Below are 8,361 nucleotides of genomic sequence, written 5' to 3' on the forward strand. Positions count from 1 at the left end.
TTGAGAAACAATTAATGCGCCAATACAGAGTTTACCTACTATTTTACACCACTGCTTATGTGTCACGGTGATTTTCAAGGCTATCTTAGAGGAATTGATAGAGCCTCCCGGATAGCTGCTTCTTGTGCAAAGCGGGACAACAAGATTGGGCTTACCATATACTGGCAATGTGTTCGGTGCACACCTATGTCAGAGAGCAACGCATGACAGCAGCAATAAGGTTGTCCCTAAAAAATAGAATCAAGGTGTTAAAATCCTTTATTACCTTGTCGAATCAGCATCGCGGAAGAACTTTCAAAAGAGGTCTTAAAGGAAAAGGAGCGACCCCTCAGGTTACTTTTAAGTCATATTAGGGACGGGACACACGATGCTTTGTGGTCAGGTGCAGTAGCCACGCAAGTGAGATAGGCCCTGTAGAGGGAACTGGCTCACCTGGGGAAGAGGAGAACTTAACCAGACTGACTTCCTGGTCCGATGAAGTTAACGACTTCCTCTTATCAGCCTATAGTACTATTAAATGAAGATCAGTGTAAACTTGGAAAAAGGAATTAGAGAGAGATGGATGGTAAAACTAGTCCAACCATTAAACTAATTCAATGGGAAGAAACGGAAGTTAGTTCGAGTGGGACTGACCCTAAACTCAGTTTATATAGAACAGACATTATACTCCACTAATTCTGGTTGTAGAAAAATTGAATTACTCAAACTCTCTAAGAAAAAAACGTGGACCGCTTGGAGACATTCTTTGGGTAAACGAAGTGTTTCTGGGCGGTAGGGCTCGATTCCGTTAGACAAACCCCAAGGGTAACTCAAGTCAATAATATAAGTTCCTTAGCAAGAATGGGCGACCTCAATAAATATGCCGACGAACCCGGACTCGAAGCGAATATGCAAAAGACGCATTGAAATTCCGTAGCGGGGATCTGTTAGCTGCCGCGAACTCTCTTGGGCGTCATAAAGCAGGCCAATTCTTCTATTCACTCAGGAACAAACATGACACCAAGTAAACTATAATTTGGTGAACATATTGCCCAAAAGACACGAAAGCCTTTGCTGGTCGCCACAACGATTAAATATATTCATTTTTGTAACCACTTTAGTTATAACTCACTTAAACCTAAAGGTGAAAGACGTAGGGTTTTAACTTTTCAATAAAGTTTTTGTATCAATTACATGATTGTTCAAAAAGTAGCAACGATTTTTGTTTATTGCTACGTTTTTATACTTTTTTTCAATGCTCAAGCGTTATACATTAACGTAAAATTATTTTCTCATTCTCGCTACCAAAAAGCGCTTAGTACCACAAAAAATAGTTTTCACTGGAACAAAACCATGCACTCTGCATGGCCAAAAGAGAGGGCTCATATTCAACATATGAGCGAGGACCAGCTGTTTTTTAACACCTCACGCTAAAAGAGCTCCTACCTGCAGCTATAAGCTCTTTTAGTTGAGCTAACAATCTATCTTGTTGCAAGTCTTCATAGGCAATGCTTAAAATGCGTTGTGTACTAATCTAGGAATTTTAGGAGAAAAGAGTAGCCAAACTCAATTAAGCAGTCAAAATAAACCCCAACGTTTCGTCTGATTAAAATGTTCTCATTTTTAACTCTTAAACTTTTTCGAACCTTTGACCTTTAGCTAGCCCAAAATTCTGATCTGTTCTGACATGGCTCGTTTGAACTCTACGTGTGCAAAGATCATTATACCCATGGCTATTTGCGGTTAAACAGTTATTTGTGAATTTGTAGAAGGTTTTTAAATTAGCTGTAAGTGATCTTGGCATCGAATCAAAGTCATCGCGAAAGCAAGTAATAATAATACCGAATATTTGTCGGCACATGCAAAGCATTCCACCCAAATATCTCTTCTCATTTAGATAAAGTTTGTACACGAGAGACATTAATTTTCTTTCAAGATATATATATACTTTGACGAAGCCCCTAATCTTTAATATAGTAAAACTACACCGCTCCACAGGTTACAGCGGCAATGCTTCAAATGCGAAACGTCTTCATAAAACTTCACGGGATGCTTTGAAATTTCGTTTTATGGAAATGTATAATTAAACGCGATTTGTATATTTAACTATCATCACTGAGTTTGGATCTATAATATTGAAACCGCAGCAAAAGCGTTTGACTTTAAAAATAAAGTATCCAAACCTTGGTGCGAGCTATTTTCACGACATGGAATAAATCGTTGACAAAATGATTATTGATATGGTCACTGTTGCATACATCAACATGCAATAAAACTTTTGGGGTCCGTTATACAGTAATGCTTGAGTGATCTAATAGGCCCAAAATATATAAAATGTATAAAAAAAAAAAAATATTTTATCATTGCTGTACATAATTGAATCATGTTCTTCATTGATATCAAAAGTCAATCACGAGAAAGTAACCTCCGGACCTAAGATCCTCCAATAACAATTAGCTTATTTACTAGGACAACAGTTAGCTATTGCAGTACGTCAACATGACAATTCACCATGTCGTCAAAGTATTCCCAAATAATAACAAAAAGGTCTGCGCGATGTGCTGTCATTTCCTGCTGCAAAGAGCAATCTAACTATAGTTATAATTAGTGAAAGTATTTGACATTATTGAAGACACTACATTTAAAGATATGTACTCCCTTCTTTTACCTACTCTTTTATACCCACCCTTGATTCCAGCATTACATCCTATCCTGTATCACTAATTGCTTATATGAAACTTTGCTTACATGCAGCCTATCTTAACGCTAGATAATTTTACACATGATTCACTTCTTGTGTTTGTGTGGTCTTACAGTTAACAGTTAAAAATAAGTATTATAAAATATCATATAATGTTTTGTTAAATACATGTACGTTGTTGACTGGTTAGCTGTTTGAGTTTATAGTTTGTGGGCTTGTTCATGGTTGTGTGGGCCTAAGCATCTATATGCGTGGACTTGACCATTAAACATACTATTTCAGACGGGCTAGTGATAAATAAATAAGTATAAAGCAAAGATTATCTGCACAAGATGCAAAAAACGGTTCAAAACATTTCAGATTTGTACCCAGTATATAGTACGACGATATCGGTCGCGAAATGCGTGGTTATATTAACGTTCCTCAAGTTAGGCTTTGATATAGCAGAAATCGTGCAATATGGTAAAAGCAGCTTTGAAAATCAGAAATTTACAAATCTATTAAGTCGGTACAATAAATAACAGGTTCTATTAATGTAAATTTATTCACTAGGGCTTGTATACTATTTTTCAGTGTTCAGACAGATCGAAAAATTATATGAGTACAAAATTGCATAGGTTTGCGAGAACAGAGTAATCTGTTGTTATAGCGTGAGTTCAGGTAATTGAAGCGAGTTGAAACCTTCCTGTGTGAACCTTTATCGCTATCCACTGAGTATATACAGGTCACTGGGCGCGACGCTTCTCAAACATTTCATATTTTTAATACGAAATTTTGGCCTAACCCTAAAGCATGCTCGCTACTACTACTAAAAGTCTACTAAAGTAAACATTTCTTCTGAACGAAGCGCCTTATTTGATTTGAGCGGCGAACTAGAGCGATATTCATCGCTAGACAATTGATTCTGTGCGGCTGGTATTACACTGTTGACTCTCCGAAGTCGTAACTACGTAACGTATACTAACTAAATAATTATCATCTTCAGCAACAGCTTCAGTCGGTATTACAGATTGCTTATGCGCGGTATCAGTATCGAAGTGCCTTTAGTTGGCCAACACGCTTGTTAGTAAGGCATTACAAATCGAATAACGAGACACATTTTTGAGGAGGAGAGTTAAATTTTTTACTCATAATGTTGCTCTCTAAAAACTATTTGGTGTATATGAAAAACGCCAGGGAATAAACAATGATGTCACCGTTTAACTAGTAGATTAAAAAAGACTCGATAGCGTTTTGGCTTATGTTGTCCATACCTGAGAGCTTGAAAGCCACAACCCATAAAGCAAGGGGCTTTGACCATCTCTGAAGTAGAGTCTAATCCGTAAATGGACAGCAGAGTTTTGTTCTTTTTCCAAGACGATCGATCGCATACAGTGAGGCTACCCAATAACGACGCACGACCCTATTTGCACAGTTCAATCACAGCTTAGATTGAAGGAAACGGAATCAAGCAATGGTTTTGACTTCCATGTCATTCGTTTAGTTGATTCCAAATTGATTTCGGGTGCTGGCACGTTTTAAAAAGAGCGATAAGTGACATAGCATATCCTCTTGAACGAGCCATTGAGAGCGAAACTACACACGGCATTGCAAATCAGAGAGCTGTTGAAGACCTTTAGCGCGTTAGTTTCAGTGATTAAGAGAATTATACTAATCGTTTTCTACTTTATGTAGGTTAAAAATTATTCAAGGTTTTGATTTGCTTAATAACTTACGACGACCTAATAATTTGTTTGCCAATTATATGTATTCACCGCTGAACAGATAGGTCTTAAACGGAAAGCAGAACCTATTTCTAATAATAATTACAATGATAGTTCAAGATGGTTTCAATCGGAAATAATAGAAACTGTTCGTTCGCTCTCGACCGTAGGAACGACTATAAAATACAAAAGATATTTAGCATGCATATCGATGTCTGTATACTATAAATTAAATGTTTCGAAAAACACGTGAAACATTGCCGTTAGGGCGCATGTATAGCCTGTCTGTACATGGTCTGACGCACAGATCTTATGAAATAGCTCACTGTCTGCTTCACCTGTGCTTCTCAGTGGCCTCGTATATCTTGGCATTAAATAGACAATAGCCTAGAATTCGATAAACCCATTCATAATCGAAGCGCAGAAGTCCAGCTGTAAAACCGAATGAGTGGGTTTTCCGTTAGAGCGCAAAACTGTACTCCATCTTCAGCTTGTGCCCATTTGTTGAGTACGAGCATTTAAAATTGTCTTTTAAGTTAATTGTTGTAAGCTCACTGCTCAATCAATTGCTTTAGCTCATCTGCAACATTCGTTTCTTTCATTGACTATTTGTACTCTCGCATGATTAGCGCTTTGAGTAGACTTTATCATGCACATGTTTCTTTCCAGCTAGCTTCTGTATAGTGGCTGTATTAGGACATTGAAATACGATGAAACTACGATACGAGCTAGTGCTTCAATGAAAGTCTCGCTATTTTTTATATATATAGTATATATGCTATATAATTTATCTCCTGAGTTCATGCTACGATTAAATGAATGAAATACGATGACGACGGGTTGCCAGTTTCCGATATTATTTACATTAAAATCTCAAATCGACTGAAGACCGTAATTGTGAATATCAAACTTATATAAGCGAATAATCTATGCAGCGATTAAGCGGCAGTCGAACAAAGTGGCATACATTTAAAGCAAAAAAGAATACACGATACATGCACGTTCATTTTTGTATACAGAGTTGATGAAGACGATCGTCTCGAATAAAAAAAGTGTGCAGGCAGAGTAGATGATACACAGCTTGCTAGGCTGGCAAGGAAACGAAAAGCATGAAACAAGATGGCTAGTCGTAGCAGTGCGTGACTTGGAGCCATATTGTTGATCTGCCACTCAAGGGTGGCGTCAGATGGAGACGACTCATACGAGTATGTTGCATGTACTAACTTACACGTTCCGTAGCCGACGGCAGCATAGAGATGGTTGGACCACTAGGCGGAACATTCGCAAGTAAAGAACGACGTAACACCAGCCTTGCTTTTATCTTTCACGCGGGCGTACGATCTTCTTTAGAGAAAGATTTTTTAGCTGAATTGTACTATTTGTTTAAAAGAGTTTCACAAGTCAGTATTCATTTGGACGGCAAATGTGGGCCTAAAATGGTACACAATGAGCATAATTGCTATCTATTATGCAATTAGAATACGGCTAGACTGACACTTAGCTTAAATTAAAGCAGTACACATTTGTGAAAGCTGCACAGTTTCTCTCTGCCTTTGATCGAGGAGAATCAGTAATTATGTTAGTACGTGGCCAATGTGACATCTAAGCGGTGTACAGGTAATTACATGATTTTATCTATGCTCACTAACAGGAAAATATTTTAAAGTACTAAATTGCATATGTTCTATGTTCTTTTAAAAATTTTGCATGACTTTAGAAGAGGATTTAATTACCCATTTAACGCAGATGACTCAGTTGGCGCCGCTCGCTTGCAAAACACGTTTTAAATACTTTGTGAGACGACACGTTACATTTTCTAGAAATAGACAGGGTGTCAACAAGGCTTGGCAACGCTATGCCAGATAATAAAGAAGTAATACGCGAAACAGCTACTACAGGAAACGTTTAAAGGAAAGCTAACCAGATTACTTTTTTCCTTTCCGGAGACATTTTTCAAATTTTGCAGGCGCTGAGGTAGTCGTAGGACGTTTATTTTTTAAACCTTGCATGGCACCTTTATAGCGACTTACGTAACTTCTAGTAGCTTTTTGAGCGCTCTGCATATGGGCTTGTGACTCAGAATTATGAAATATAATTTCACTTTTCTAAACCGCATAGAACTACTTGATTTTACGCTGCTTATGTAAAATCAGTGTTACCAAAATTAAACTATTCTACGCCATGGGGGCTATTTGCAAAACATGAACGTCAAAGTGATAAGTCATTGCCATAGAAGATATGGGTTAATTATGAAGTGTGACAAAACTGTACTTGCTCAGAGGGCTCAGCTTCCAACCGAGACCGAGTTTGAATACAAATTTAATGTGCCTCCTGATGTAATATAATTGTAATAATAATAATAATAATAATCCAGTCGCAGCAAAAGCACCTTTATACATTTTCGAAACACTGGCTAGTCGAAATAAAAAATATAGAACCACGCAAAAGAATTTAAAAAAGCAACGCAACAGGTCTCAATTTGGGGGCGACCAATTTCACAAGTGTTACTCGGTAAGCTATCACGTATAAATTTTCTGAGAATTCTCGAGCTAGTTCAATTTCTTGATTTAATTCTCGGAGTTTCTTTTATTTTCGTAAGAAGAGCAGATAATATGTACGTTGGTATTCAAGAAGAACACTTGAATAGTGAAAAAAAGCTCATGAACGAGCTGCCTACACATCGTAGTGGAATGAAGAAACGTAAGCCACTAAAACCATCTTTCCGCACCGCGTTCGGGTCATCTAAGAGTCTTCAGCGCTTCTTATTCGAACAATATATTTCATGACGTCTTCGTTATGTATTTAAACAGATTTGAACATGATATTACTGCCAAGTTAGGTGACTCCTTTACTCTTAAGTACACTATATTTTTATTACATTTTCATTCATGAATATGCTTTCGTGTATTGAGTGCATTAATTTTAAGCTCTTCTTGAAAGACATTTAGTACTCACAGTATTGCTCAACCCTGAACGATGCTGCTACAGACTTGAGCCTGAATGCATAGCTAGGGTACAAAAAAGAAGGTGTTAGCTTAGCCAAATTTCATCCTGGCCAGGAGTTCACAAATGGATATCAAAAGTTCAAAAACAAATAATATATAACTCCGGCGGCGGCTCTTCTGGATGAATCCCTCTGTTGCCGATATAACGTCACTTCCGCTTTTGTTCTAGATCCTCGTTAATTTTAAAATTCGTATAGTAAAATGTATTGCTATCAGCGATAAAAAAAACTCACGTGCACACTGAGAGGCTACTGATTACTTGGCCTAAACGAAATCTTTATATTAGTGACTTTCGCTTCACTAACTTTTGAATTTTTCTAAAACGGTTACTTCGACAATCGAGATCGTCCTCTAATTAAACTGTTTTCTATAAAAATATGACAACTTAAAACAAGAGGAGATCGAATAGTAGAATGCAGTAGGAGACTTGGGTCTGCTACTTTCAATCCTTTGACCAACCTTGTTCAAAGAACTGTGTGAGAAAATAAGGCTAAACAATGTGCCAATTACAATTTTGAAGTCAAATGGCTAACTTGCAACTTAATCGACTTATGTAGATTGCTTCGCCACTACTTTCATCACAGCAGTTCAAAATGGATAGCCGATGCAAAGATTGTCCAAAAACATGACGATCTCAGTGATATATACCCGTTTATTTCAGTTACAACTTACTAATACACTACAATGAATAATAGTAATATGGATCTTTTAAGGCACTCTACAGCTACATGGCTGACGGGCATAAACACTAATAGAGACATGGAAATCGAAACTTACCCAGTATTAATTTTAGGACACGGCTTCGTTGTATGTAGTATATTTTTTTAACTTAGTAAAGATTTGTCATCTTTGCATTGACGACAATAGATTCATCGGCGTTTTGTAAAGGATCGATGATTACTAATGGAATTTAAGTCTTGACATACAATAGCATGGATTTATTTTTAATAGTTAAATCATGTCCTTGATGGCA

The 8,361-nt window shown here is 37.2% G+C and overlaps 1 long non-coding RNA gene across 1 annotated transcript in view; it reads right to left on the minus strand.

The window, feature by feature from the left end:
* Positions 1-5,679, minus strand: part of LOC111260593 (uncharacterized) — an 11,152-nt gene extending 5,473 nt beyond the window's left edge. Inside the window, exon 1 of the long non-coding RNA XR_002680427.1 lies at positions 5,612-5,679. This is a non-coding gene — a long non-coding RNA (uncharacterized LOC111260593). The remainder of the gene's footprint in view (positions 1-5,611) is intronic.
* Positions 5,680-8,361: the final 2,682 nt, after the last annotated feature.

The sequence above is a fragment of the Varroa jacobsoni genome, unplaced genomic scaffold (genome assembly GCF_002532875.2).
Source record: "Varroa jacobsoni isolate VJ856 unplaced genomic scaffold, vjacob_1.0 scaffold_456, whole genome shotgun sequence".
NCBI lineage: Eukaryota > Metazoa > Arthropoda > Arachnida > Mesostigmata > Varroidae > Varroa > Varroa jacobsoni.